The sequence below is a fragment of the Protopterus annectens genome, chromosome 9.part0 (assembly GCF_019279795.1).
Source record: "Protopterus annectens isolate FY-2018-M chromosome 9.part0, PAN1.0, whole genome shotgun sequence".
NCBI classification, from domain to species: Eukaryota; Metazoa; Chordata; order Ceratodontiformes; family Protopteridae; genus Protopterus; species Protopterus annectens.
This window is the reverse complement of record NC_056743.1, coordinates 223538219-223553218: the sequence shown is the minus strand read 5'-3', so window position 1 is coordinate 223553218 and position 15000 is coordinate 223538219. Positions and strand designations below refer to the sequence as shown.

Below are 15000 nucleotides of genomic sequence, written 5' to 3'. Positions count from 1 at the left end.
CATTTCTGTCTCTACAGTCATAATAAATAGGCAGGATGACTGGCCATGCATTTATAGCACTCATAACATATTGGACTGATGTTAAAAACTCTTTTCCAGCATTAAACTGACAAACGTACCTATGATTTTTGGTTCTAGTGTGACTAGAAGATCAAGCTCTTTTCTTAGCATAGAACCCTCTAAACAGAGCATCCAAAGTGATGGTCTTCTAGTAGAATAACCTTGGAGAGGGTCTTCAATGATTTTGTCAGCAAAGACAAAGCAAAACCTAGTGCAGCTTAATATTAAGGTTCCATCAACCGAAAAATTAGTTTAGGAAAACGAAACATTGTTTATTAGATTTTTTGGTATTGATAAGCATTCAGTAAGTGTTAAAACAGAATTGCTTTCTAGGATTATTTTAAATTAACAACCTCTTCTATGGGGTTTGGTGCTTGGTGTAAAAGGGTGGTACCTGAAATGGTTGACAAAGAATCATGATATATATAAATGCAGGTATAACGGATCACTTAAAGACAATAGCCAAAGACAGATTAAGAAAGAATATATCAAGGATACTTAATGTTGCACTAGTTTCTGGACTACTCAGAGCTGCATCGACATACAACCTTAGACATCTTAGCCACTCATGTCTTTTCCTCCAAACCCATCAAACTAGGCTTCACTGCACAGACCATACTTTCTCAGTACTTGGTATCAAACTGTTGGAATCTCTCTCTTCATTTTTTAAGGATAATTACTGTTACCCCATTTTCCATTCACAAATAAAAACACATTTGAATACTCAAAGAAAATTCAACTGCTATCTCTCTCTGGTTATATAACTTAACTTCTTCATTCCTTCCATCTACATATCTTGCTATGACTCTATTTATTATTGTGATTCTTTCAGCATGCCAACAATGATTTCCACATTCTCTGTATAATGCATGTATATATTGTGTTCTTTCACTCACTCTCTATATAATATATTTTATCTAGTGCCTCTATTCCCTCAAGCCAACTATAATATTCACTTTGTATGTAATATTTGTATATATTGCATTTTGTTATTCACTCTGTATATAATGTCTTGTAACTATTGTGTTTTCCCTGAGCTGAGACTGAAGTAGGTCTAGTGGGATCAGTGCTCTACCCAGGTTAACAAATTCAGTATGAATAAAATAATTCAATAAGGCATGCAACTTGAACTTTCATTTGGCTGAGGTGATTGCTTCAAAAACATCTAACCATCTCTGAGAACAATCTGAAATGGAGAATTAGGCACCTGATCCAGTATAAAAAGCAAGGCCTACAATAGGAGAATTTTATTTTTGGAATGTTTGAGATGACAAACACTTTCCAGAAAAGGTGCACTTATAGATTAGTATGGCATAAAATGCCCTCAAGATAAAGACACTGAAAATTTAGAACTGTGTGCCTGACTAGAAAAAAAATAAGAGTAGGAATTCATGAAGTGCAGAGGATGGGGAAGAGAGGCAAATCCACTTGTAAGGAGCCATTTTCTTCACATGAAACAGACAGAATAAAAGAAGTAATCTACTTGGAAAACTTGGATTTTTAATTAACATAGTATGTAATACAAGTAACCTGAGTTATGGCATGTTAGTCTTCTAGCCTTCTGCACATGACATATCACCAGCTGTAAGGAAAACAATTCCTTACACAGAACTAGAATATGGAGAGAAGAATGCCCGGCTCCTCTATATTGCCACAAGAACAGACTCTAATTGAAAAGTAGGTTAAAAGACCACACAATGCTTTCTATCAATCGAAAACGGGTTATGTTTAAGGACCATACAATACTTTGTGTCAGTCAAAAAGGGCTTAGATTTAAGGACCATACAATGCTTTCTATTAAAAAGGGCCTAGGTTTATGAACCATACACTGCTTTCTATCACAAAGGGCCTAAGTTTAAGGATCATACAATACTATCTATCAAAAAGGGCCTAGTTTGGACCATACAGTACTTTTCATCAAAAAAGGCCTAGGTTTAAGGATCATACTATGCTTTTTTATCAAAAAGGGCCTAGGTATAAGGAACATACAATGCTTTCGACCAAAAAGGGCCTAGGTTTAGGGATCATACAATGTTATCTATCAAAAAGAGCCTAGGTTGGACCATACAATACTTTTGATCAAAAAGGCCTAGGTCTAAGGATCATACTATGCTTTTTTATCAAAAAGGGCCTAGGTATAAGGGCCATACAATGCTTTCTATCAAAAAGGGCAAGCCCTTGTTGTCCCTATCAGTATGCCACTTCCAGGAGTAGTCTCCCTGCATCACATCTTGCTTTTAACAGAATTTTCTGAAGAAGATAAACAGAGAAGAAAGTTTAAAATGTGTTCCTTCAGCAAAGACTGGAAAGAACATCATAGACTTCACAGATCTAGAGGAAAATGAGTGATTCTATTGATGCAAAGTGTTCTACTTTGGGGACCAGACCCTGGTCTATTCAAGACTCCAGATATACAACATACTGTGTACCTTATGCACCTGTCACTGGAATGTGGTATGAGGCAGAATTCATACTACAGATATGGTGGCCATGACACTAGAGCATTGCTCCCTGATAAAACCGAGTTAAAACAGACGCCTTAACGTTAGTGCTCCTTTAAATGGCAGCAGCGATTTCTGAAAGAATACAAACAAGTCGTCATTTACAGCCCAGTCAACAAGCAGTCATGTAACCCAGGAGGCACAAAACTGTGATGACCTGCTTAACCAAACTGTAATGCTTATCTGGTAAGTCAAGATCACTACCCTACAACTGTGGCCAACCTGATCAAAATCTTTTCCTGAGCAAAGTTCTTTAAGACTCTGAGAAACATTCATGGTAGACAGGTTTATGAATCATGCTTATTGTGCTGAGTGTTAGGTCTAGGTGATCAAAGAAAACATGTTAAATGGCTTACTAGCTTCCTCAGTGGTTGTGCATGTTTCAGATGATTATGTAAGTAGGCATAACCATTTCCAGCCCCATGGGAAGTGTTTCATGTTGAAATATAAAGATAACATTTTCAATTTTCACCGCTTTCCTTTGAGTTTAGAATAGCAGACTTCCCTCACATGTTTAGAAATATTTGATATAGCATAGTACTTCACAGGCCTTGCATACAGTTGAATATAAATGATATGCGTAAGGGGGGACACAGTATTTAAGCATATGTATGAAACTTCATATCACTAATGCAAAAACTAGAGAGTAAAATGTGCTTCTTAATTTTGTTAGAGTATTTTTAAGAAAGTAACTACTTTAAAAAATAAAAAGGTGGTATGATGGTTTGTGCAGTTAGTCTACAAAAAATGACAATAAGAATAAAAGTAGGAGAAGAAAACAGGGATTAACATCATGCCAGTCTTAAAGATGCTGAATATGCAATGGCAGTGTTATTGTGGAGGTTACAGACTAGCCAAGAAAATGATGAAATAAGAGAAAGAAGGGAAGTATCTACACCAATCAGCACCACATTTAAGTAATGGATGTTGGTAGATCAGGAAACTTTTTACCAGAATCCATTATTCCTATCCCATTCCTTATGTGAATTGTGTAGCTCCTTCAAGGTTGTGCTAGATGTCGACATTTGCACTAATCTCTTCAATAAGTTTTAGCACCTGGTCTCCAACAGTAGATGTTCAAGTGACTAGGAAAACCTGTCCACTAATCCCTAAGGAAGTGAAGCAGTCATCTGGGAAACTGATCTCATCCTGTCCTTCAAGACTGAACATCCTTGCACTTTAACAGCATCAAAGTAGGGAAACAGAATAATAAATGTAGATGTCAGGGCAAATAGTAATTGAACATGGGTGCCAGGTAATAGTAGGGGGAAGGTAAGTGCAATCCTTGGAACATCAAATCTTTAAGTTTTATTACAGAATGATTATATATTAAGACTGACATTGTACCTCAGAGAATATCCCCCACTCCTATTTATGGTGATTGTGGAGTCAGCATTTGTAAATATCCTGGATATGGAGAGTACATTCCACTATTTCAGGGGTTACCACCCTGCACAAATGTCTTAAATAACAGTGAGTTTTCCAATTTGCTGTTTTTTTTCCTTTGGTGGAACCCCATTGACTAAGAGTTGGGACTTATAGTATCTTATCTTCTGATAAGGAGACATGTGACTATTGCTAGAATAAATAAGTAGCTTTGCTCTTGTCAATGTTTGCAACTCCTGAAATGAACTTAGCATATCCTGTTGTACCACTGTATATCTGGCACAAATATGGAGTAACATGCCTGTTAGTGTCCTTGTCAATGTGCACCTGTGCAAGTATTTGCCACAAATATGGAGTAATACACCTGTCAGTGTCCTTGTCAATGTGCACCTGTGCAAGCATCTGGCATAAATATGGAGTTTTTATGTTAGGATATTTATCTATAAAGCTCCCTTGACCACCATAACCTTAATGCTATCACTCCCCTTTACTCTAACCCTAGAGATTGCATTACTAAGAAAACTTTCCCAAACAGTACTACTATTCAGACAATGCTTCTTTTGGGTTTTTAGCTGATGTTTACTAATATAGGGCTGTTTCAGTGGGAGATAAGTATTATATGCTTTGTGCATTACTCAATACTGCTTAAGTGTTTGTTGCATTTGTTCTTTTCTCAGTCAGTTGAGGTTTGCTGTATTGTATATAAAACTTTTCCTGATATAATAACCTTAATATGTGAATAGACTGAGATTACCAACTCATTGAGTTGGTTTATAGTCTTTCAAGTATTGCATGTTCTTCTGCAGCTATTATTTTTTTTAAAAACTTTATTATAAAGATGCTTTATTATGCTGTCAGTAGGTTATGCTTTGGCCAGTTATAGATATTTACACACATTGTCTGAGTAAAAAAGAAATAAGAATGATGTACTAAGAAGACTATGTTCCATCCATTCATTCATTCATTCATTTATTGATTTATATATCTTTGTTGACTGGAGTAGAGCACTGATCCTACTGGACCACTTTCAGGCTCAGCACAGCGATGTACAAAATTTCCAGTCCTATCAACAATAACACAAAGCATTCACAGTATAATGATATCATTGTCAGGCAGAATATATATTAATAAAAACTACAGCTATTCACACAGTAGTCATGGTGTAATATATATATATATATATATATATATATATATATATATATATATATATGTATAAATAAGCAGATAGGCTTACACTATAATACAGAGCTTAAGTCTGGGGGGTGGATTTATGTGAGCTTATAGTAAGAAAGCATTTAGATTTTTTCTTTTTGAATAAAGATGGCTTACCTGGTTAACTAGCTGACTCCATCCAGCAAACCCTATGAGCTCCTGTTACTCCTTTTAACAGCATTGTAACTAAACAGTGGAATGTTTGGGTCATCCCTGTCTAAGGGATGGATTTAGGACTGAAACATCTTTGTTGCAGTCTTAATCCTAATGAGAGAGGAGCTACACATAAAATTTATTGCAACATTAAAATCAAGTATCCCCCAAACAAGTCAGCATTAAAGCAATAAATGTAACAGATTCATGAAATTAAAAAAAAATCTGCATTACCTTAACAAGTGGCAAGCAAATGAAACAGACAATGCCCATACAGGAATGGTATACAATAGTAATGTTAGGACTTTAGCAGGTATACTGCGCATCCAGTTACTTTTACTGGAATAGGAATAAGACTAACTGCTCAGTATGTTGGATCCTGACTGCAGCTAAATTAGCAAAACTTAGCAAAAATGACAATAAATAAAGTCTTCTTTCCAGAGAAAAAAAATCAGTCTAGTTAAAGGTTTAAGAACATCTTTATTCAATGATGGATAAGTGTTGCATTGTTATGAACATATGTAGTTCTTATTTACAGGACACCATACCTGCATTGTTACTTATTTGTTGGACTGCATGCATACATTGTTACTTACATATGCAACAGGTTTTTTATTCTCTGGACTGTATGTATGCATTGTTATTTAAATATGCAACATATGTTATTTACCAGACTGCATATATACATTGTCACTTAAACATGCAGCAGTTCTAATTTGCTGGACTGCAGAATGTTTTACATAAGGAATTGTTTTTTAAGACTGTAGGAAGAAATATAAACACTGATCAAGCAGTGCTCTATTTCACTTGGTATTTGCCATCAGTTACTGAAAACATTTGTTACTGACACATTGTATCCTGATAAACAAATGACTGTTACCATCTCTATACCAATGAGAATAAACAAAAATGATAACACATTTTAAACAGTAAAACAAAATGAACTCTGAACAACAAAATAAATGTTAGGTTCAATTTTCATGAAGATAATGAGCCACATTTCAAACCAGTTAATGCTCAAGAGAAATCACTGGCCTCTCCTTACAATACTGATTTCAAGAGAAGGATTATATATCTCCTCATGCGATATATGCAACGTAATATGAAACAGGGCAGGCCTTAACCCTTAATTGGTAATCCCCTAGCTACTTCCTGTTGTGCAAATCTATTCCCTGTTACTGCCCAACTCCCCTTTGAGCACTAGTAAATTTGTAGAGAATGCTGTTAGAATCCAGTGTGCTTCATCTCTTTATGTTAGACAATGTTTGTATCCATAATATTAATGATTGTCCACAAATATGGGAAGGTGGATCCCTAATCTTTTCAGCTGAAGATAGTATTGGACTGTGATTTATGGGTAAATGGTGATGATTAAAAGTTATAGTTGAGTGTACCTCATTGCTTGCACTCCTAAGTTTGTAAACAGTGATGAAACTTTAGTTGTGTGTCTTGGTCCTTTATGTGTGTAGCAGCATTTATATTTCTCTTAACATTTTAATGACTATCTCAGATTTCGTGCCCCTTATATATATATATATATATATTTCTATATAGTGGGTGTTTATTTACAGGAAAGGTACATTCAGTTTACAACATCTAGGTGAAAGTGTAAACGTTTACATAAAAATATCTCGTGTTTGTAGACCTTTAGGTAAGTTACACTCAGGATGTCATAAATTAAAGGTTGCAGGACTGCTTTGATCAACAGGTGGAATGTTGGTGCTGGCTACACTGCACACCAAGTGTAGTTTTATAAAAAGAGAAGAAGGCAAATTCTGTGTGTGTCTTGATTTCTTTCTTTCACCTACATTTTGTGACTTTGGAGTAAGTATATTGAATATATTTTGAGTTGTCACCTTCCAAGGTTGCAGAAATTTTCAGCTTCACTTACACAAGTGTCAGTTAAATGATACACAATTAGTTATAATAAATCTATTTTCCTATCACAGCATCTCTTTAGGGTCAGTAAGAATTGTACTCTAATACAGCTTTTTTTCTAATTTCCTAATACTGCAGAAAATACTCAGAAGACACTGGAGTGGTGACTACAAAAAATACAGAAGTATGTTACTGTACCAGAATGATCATGGACTCCATTCCCATATCTGTGGCTTTGGGTGCTGCAGCTAAGTTATCCAGAGTTAAGGATGGGGGATTGTGAGTTTGTTGTAAATATTAAGTTTGTGCTTCTTTTTCGGAGAAGAAGATTACAGTTGAGATTGGCCACTCTTTTGTTTATTGGACAGCTAGAAGAGTAGAGGTGAGACCTAGAGGTGGAAACCTGCATTTGAATTCAGCACAGTGGCAAGTCTGATTGTGTATTCAGAGAGACATGAGATGGTATCAGCTGATGTCAGCTTTGGAACAGATAAGCAAGGGATATGGTGATCTGGTTGGTATAGTGATTCATGGGGGTTACACCAAAGGGGAAGTTGCTTGCTTTTTTAATAAGGGACTTGTTAGTGGTTTGTCAAAGATTTCCAGGGGTGATTGTGATATGGTTGATGATAATCCAAATGTAGGTGTGGAAGATATTGGCCTGAGAGTTGTGGCTGTAGTTTGTTAGCATTAGGACACTGCCACTGGTTAGTTGGTTAGTGGTTTACCATGCTGTCTAGTTGGTTAAGATGTGTTTGTTTTGATTATATAAGGCCTGTGCTATCTAGGTTCATAGGTTCATACTAGGCTATCTGCCCTAGGGCATTTATAAGCCTAGCCAGAGTGTGTTTGGCTTTCGCCACCCATTTTAAATTAATTTTGCTATGCCCTTTTTTGAGGTTAGTATACTGTGCCTCTGTCTGAAGTGATACCCGGGGTAAACCTACGATACCCCATCCACTCATCAAGATTCCTCTTGAAGAGAGTCAATGAGGGACTCTGCCTAACCTGAACTGGGATTTTATTCCAGAGTGAAGGGAGCCTCTGGGTTATGAATCTGTCCCTCCAGCATGTCCTATTTATTTCAGTGCTGAGGTTCAAGTCTCTCGAGTGCATAGCTTGATGGGATTTGGATTTTCTGAGGTGCAGCATGCCCATTAATTCCGGGTTGGACATGGCTTTATACGTCAGGCACAGATTGCCTCTGAGCAGGCGGTATGCCACTGAGTAGAGCTGGAGTTTCTTTAACCGGGCAGCATATGGCATCTGTTTGAGCCCACTGATCCTCTTGGTGAGGTACTTTTGGGGTCTTTCCAGTTGCTGCAGGTGTCTGGTAAGGTACATCGCAAAAGGGGCATTGTACTCAATTATGGGCCTGATGAGGGATGAGTAAAGAGGCACGATGACCTCCCCTGATCTAGATATGAATCCCTTCATGATTAGGTGGGCTATATAAAATGTTTTTCTAACCACTTTGGCCACGTGGTTGTCAAATGAGAGATTGCTATCAACTTGGGTTCCCAGGTCCCTAATTACTTCTTCTGTACTTAATGGATTACCACCTATGTGGTAATTTGAGGGCACTTTGTTTTGCCAAAGGGATGACTATACACTTTTTGGCATTTAGCTTGAGGCCATGGCTCTGGCACCAGTTGTCTGTTTCTATGAGGCCCTTTTGGAGGATGCTTGTGTCGGCTGGAGAGTCGATTCTAGCGCCCAGTTTGCAGTCATCTGCGAACTTGGTCAGCCACAGTCCTTCCGTGTTGGCCTGTACCTCCGAGAAATATATACCGAACAGGAGAGGTCCCAGGACTGCGCCTTGTGGGATGCCACTTGTAACTGGTTTGGAGTCTGACATGGCTCCAGCAATTCTAACCATGTGGGTTCTGTCCTTGAGCCAGTTTGCAACCCATCTAGTGACATAGGGGTTTATATTTAAGCTGGTGAGCTTATCTATAATGCCCGAGTGGGGTATTGTATCGAAGGCTTTTGCGAGGTCCAGGTAGGCTGTGTGGACCACCTTCCCCTCGTCAATGGCCTTGGTGACTGTTTCAAAGAAATTGACCCGGTTTAAGAGGCAGGATCTGCCCTTAACAAAGCCGAAATGGGTAGGATCCAGTGTCTGTAGGTCCCCAATATCTTTTTTTATGAGGTCCATGATAATCCTTTGCATAGCTTTGCAGACCAAGCTAATCAGGCTTATGGGGCAATAGTTTCCAGGATCCGTTGAGGCACCACCTTTGTGGAGAGGGACCACTGTTGCTGTACACCACTCTTTGGGTACATATCCTCTGGTAAGGCTTTGATTGAACAGTAGTTTTATGTTTGGGTTTAGCTCTTCTTGGAGTTCATGTAGGATGCAGCCCGGGACACCGTCTGGTCCCATTGATGCTGTGTTTTTTGCTTTGGAGAGGGCGGCTCTTACCTGAGCATCTGAGATGTCAGGGGGGCAGCACTCTGCTGGGATAGATATTTGTTCTTTTGGTGGGGAGGGGGGGAGAAGTTTGCGCTGAACCTGTCAGCTAGGATGTTGGCAATGTCTGTGGGTTCTGTGTATTTTTTGTCATTTTGGACTAATTCTGAGCATATCTGGTAATTCCCACCCAGGTTCCTAACATAACTAAAAAGCCTTGTGATTATCCTTAGTGTCCTGTGCAATTTTTCTCTCAAGCTGGCTTTAGACGATTTTATGAGTGCCCATAGTTTTTTGCTAACACTGATCAGAGATGCCTTCCCTTTTTGGGATTTTGCTCTATCATGTAGTAGCTTCCTCCTTCTATTGTATAGTTTGTTTATGGCTGGGGTCCACCAGACAGGACGTCTGCCTTTGGAGGATTGGGTCTTGGTTTTATTTGGGATTGCATGATCCATGCATTCCTGAAGGTGTTCATAGAATGCGTTTATAAAGGATTCTGCGGTCTGGGCCATATTTTCCACAGGCCCGGGGGCTTTGAAGGATTCCATCTCGGTTTTGAAGAGTGTGAAATTTGCTTTAGAGAAGTTTTTCACTGTGGGTTTCTGGGGAGGGGGTGGGGTCGGGATGTGAATATCCAGTGAGATTAGTTTATGGTCTGATCTTACCAGTGAGGGATACACTTCTGGTCTGGAGCATAGAGTCCCCATGTTGGTGATGATCAGGTCCAGTATGTTTTCCCCTCTTGTGGGAGTGGTAACAAGTTGTTCCATAGCATTTGAGCTTATAAATTCTAGGAACCTTTGAGCTAGGGTGTTGGAGCTAGAGTAATGCTCCCAGTCTATATTTGGGTAGTTGAAGTCGCCCAATATAATGGTGTTTGGAGAGACCTTCATATTTTCCAGTGTTCTCAGGAAGGCCGAGTGGGGTTCCTGGGTTTGGGAGGGTGGTCTGTAGCAGGCTATAAACTGGAAGGCAGTTTTACCCACTGTTAGTTGCACATGGATAGTCTCTGATGCTTCATGCTGTGCCACCAACCTGGAGGTGTGGGTATCTTTGACGAACATTGATACTCCCCCTCCTTTTCTGGTTTGGTCCAGGTTTTGGGGCCGAAAAGCATGGTATGAGGTATAACCTGGTAGTGCTGGGGTGCTCTCGGGAGCCTTGAACCAGGTTTCTGTTACTGCACAGATATCGATGTTCTCCATGCTAAGGAGAGCTTCGAGTGCATGCATCTTGAGGTTTAGACTTCTGGCATTGAGTAGCATTACTCTTAGTTTCTTATCCCTTGTGATACCTATGGAGGTGGGTTTGTCTTTTGAGCCTTGCCTAAAAAAGGTACTATGGGGGTAGCAAGAGCCTTTGCTAATATCCGAAAGCCCAGGGGTGACAGGTGCAAGTCGTCCTTAGCGAAGCATCGTGGCCTGTCGACCATGTCATCCCAGGCTGACAGGCATTGGATCCCCTTTGAATGACACCAATACTTAAGCCAGTTGTTGAAATTGATCATCTTGTCTTCATTTTGTGGCATCATTCTTGGTGAGGATAAGATGCTACTCAAGGTCAGGGTCATACTGGCCTGGGCCACATGCTCAGAGAGCTCCTCTATGCCTCTTTTCATGTAGTCCAGGGAGGTATGTCTCAGGTCATTCACACCAGCATGGACAATGACTGAGTCATATTTGTACTTGCCTTGGAGTGACCTGAGTGCTTGTGTTATGTGGCGGATCCTAGCGCCCGACAGGAAGCTCACCATAACCCTCTCCTTGTTCAGCCTGGTGAGCAGGACGTCAGTGTGCCTGATGATAGAGTCATCTATTACAAGTGTATCAGGTGTGTTGTTTAGCCTTAAGGGCTGTGACTGTTTGGCACACTGGCTTTGTGAGCTATGTGTTGCACGTGTTTTGTTTTGGGGTAGCGGTTGCTTGGGTGTCTGCTTTGGAGGTCTCTGCTGCTTAGGCAGATTTTTATTTAGAGCCTCCGAGTATGTTTTTGTGTGTTTATGTGTTTGGTTTGCTGTCTTGGTAGGTCTATGTGAGACTGGAATTGTAGTGAGTGTGGTTTCCTTCTCCTCCTGACAGGTTTCGCCAGTACTGAGTTGAGAGAGCTTAGCCTCCAGTTTGGCTATATGGTTGCATCTCTCACGTGTTGGAATTTGTTGGGAGGAGGAGAGGGTTGTCTGTGTACATGAGACAGTTGTAACATTGCCTCAAGATTCCCAGATTCACCAGCTGGACTGGAGAGGAGATTGACATCTGACCTTTGGACATGCTAGAATAGTATTGGGAATTCCTTTATAATTGAAAAAAAAAGGGCCAATGGGAAACAAGGTACTCAAGGGGAGTTTGTGAGGGTGTAGTGCTTTTAATTCTTTAGTGCTGACTTATATAATTGCTTTAGTGAGCAAGTGCCAGGTAATTTAAATGCAATGGGTTACAGGTAACTTAAATGCAAAAATGACAAACAGTAACTTTCTTTCAAGTGAAACAAGGAAATAAGTACAGTAAGTAATGTAGATGTCACTAGGGATCCACAGAAGTGCTGAAAAGCCGTGTTTTAGGTGGAATTAGCATTTCAGGGAAATAACAAGCAAACAAGCATACAAACAACGCTAGATTCAGCAGGCCTGGATCTAGTCTATGCTACAGCAAACAAGGTGCTTAAACCAGAACTAATACACTTTTAGAATAACAGACACTGAGCCCTCAATCAGCAATTCCCAACTTAGAAGGATGTAAGCTACCTGTCCTGCCACCACAGTGCAGGCCACAAACCTTCCTAATGTAAAACAACTGGTCTGAGCCCAAGTGCTTAATCCAAAAGACTTAGAATGATAGCTACACTTTAATCAAGTTACTACCAAGCAGTAATAAATACAATTGAATACTTTAAAGAATGACTGGATTAGTGCTCAAGTTATACAAACAAAGCTAGATTCAGCAGGCCTGGATCTAGTCTATGCTACAGCAAACAAGGTGTACCAATTTAGTAAGAAACAGTTCAAATATGCAGGCACTATAAGCCTTTAACCAGAAATTCCCAGCTCAGAAGGGCAGAGTCCAGCCTCTCCTCCCACATGAGTGCAGACCACGAACCTTCTTAATGCAAAATAACTGGCCTGAAGCCCAAGTGCTTAAACCAGAACTAATACACTTTTAGAATAACAGACACTGAGCCCTCAATCAGCAGTTCCCAACTTAAAAGGATGTAAGCTACCTGTCCTGCCACTACAGTGCAGAGCACAAACCTTCTTAATGTAAAACAACTGGTCTGAAGCCCAAGTGCTTAAACTAAAAGGCTTAGAGTGAGTTACACCAAGCAGTAATAAATACAATTGAGTACTTTTAAGGTGACGCAAAAGCAAAATAAAGTAGGAAGAAACACAAATACAGTAAAAGTAGATGCATTTTTTTTTTTGAGTGAGCAAATGAGGTGGGCCCAGGAGGAGTATCCAAGTGCAAATTTACAAGAGGGGCAGGCAGTTTCAAAGCCACCAAGATTAACACCAAGACAAAAACAGGGAGGGTGGGTGGGGACCTACTGAAAAAACAGTCAACTTCTAGCTAGATATTGCTCAATGCAACACAAACAAATTACTTTAAAAAGTGCAGATAAAAGTTACTTAGCTACACTTATGCATTCAATTGATATCATGCAGGTCTTAACCGGCCAAAGCTCACAGTTTAAACAGACGATAATTCACTGTACCACTTGTATAAGACAGAAACTGAATAACAATGAAGAAAACCACTACCCCCACCTATCACTGGCTATGCAGGTTTTTAACAAGCCTTAACTGAAAATACCACATGCACTACTGAAAAAACAGTCAACTTCTAGCTAGATATTGCTCAATGCAACACAAACAAATTACTTTAAAAAGTGAAGATAAAAGTTACTTAGCTACACTTATGCGTTCAATTGATATCATGCAAGTCTTAACCGGCCAAAGCTCACAGTTTAAACAGAAGATAATTCACTGTACCACTTGTATAAGACAGAAACTGAATAACAATGAAGGAAACTACTACGCCCACATATCACTGGCTATGTAGGTTTTTAACAAGCCTTAACTGAAAATACCACATGCACTACTGAAAAAACAGTCAACTTCTAGCTAGATATTGCTCAATGCAACACAAACAAATTACTTTAAAAAGTGAAGATAAAAGTTACTTAGCTACACTTATGCGTTCAATTGATATCATGCAGGTCTTAACCGGCCAAAGCTCACAATTTAAACAGAAGATAATTCACTGTACCACTTGTATAAGACAGAAACTGAATAACAATGAAGGAAACTGCTACCCCCACCTATCACTGGATATGCAGGTTTTTAACAAGCCTTAACTGAAAATACCACACGCACTACTGAAAAAACAGTCAACTTCCAGCTAGATATTGCTCAATGCAACACAAACAAATTACTTTAAAAAGTGCAGATAAAAGTTATTTAGCTACACTTATGCATTCAATTGATATCATGCAGGTCTTAACCGGCCAAAGCTCACAGTTTAAACAGAAGATAATTCACTGTACCACTTGTATAAGACAGAAACTGAATAACAATGAAGAAAACTACTACCACCACCTATCACTGGCTATGCAGGTTTTTAACAAGCCTTAACTGAAAATATCACATGCACTACTGAAAAAACAGTCAACTTCTAGCTAGATATTGCTCAATGCAACACAAACAAATTACTTTAAAAAGTGCAGATAAAAGTTACTTAGCTACACTGATGCGTTCAATTGATATCATGCAGGTCTTAACCAGCCAAAGCTCACAGTTTAAACAGAAGATAATTCACTGTACCACTTGTATAAGACAGAAACTGAATAACAATGAAGGAAACTACTACCCCACCTATCACTGGCTATGCAGGTATTTAACAAGCCTTAACTGAAAATACCACATGCACTACTGAAAAAGCAGTCAACTTCTAGCTAGATATTGCTCAATGCAACACAAACAAATTACTTTAAAAAGTGCAGATAAAAGTTACTTAGCTACACTTATGCATTCAATTGATATCATGCAGGTCTTAACCGGCCAAAGCTCACAGTTTAAACAGAAGATAATTCACTGTACCACTTGTATAAGACAGAAACTGAATAACAATGAAGGAAACTACTGCCCCCACCTATCATTGGCTATGCAGGTTTTTAACAAGACTTAACTGAAAATACCACATGCACTACTGAAAAAACATTCAACTTCTAGCTAGATATTGCTCAATGCAACACAAACAAATTACTTTAAAAAGTGCAGATAAAAGTTACTTAGCTACACTTATGTTCAATTGATATCATGCAGATCTTAACCGGCCAAAGCTCACAGTTTAAACAGAAGATAATTCACTGTACCACTTGTATAAGACAGAAACTGAATAA

The 15000-nt window shown here is 39.0% G+C and overlaps 1 protein-coding gene across 4 annotated transcripts in view; it reads left to right on the top strand.

Moving 5' to 3' along the window:
* The window catches only part of INSC (INSC spindle orientation adaptor protein), a 1312382-nt gene that overhangs the window by 786552 nt on the left and 510830 nt on the right, over nt 1–15000 (top strand). The window lies entirely within an intron of this gene.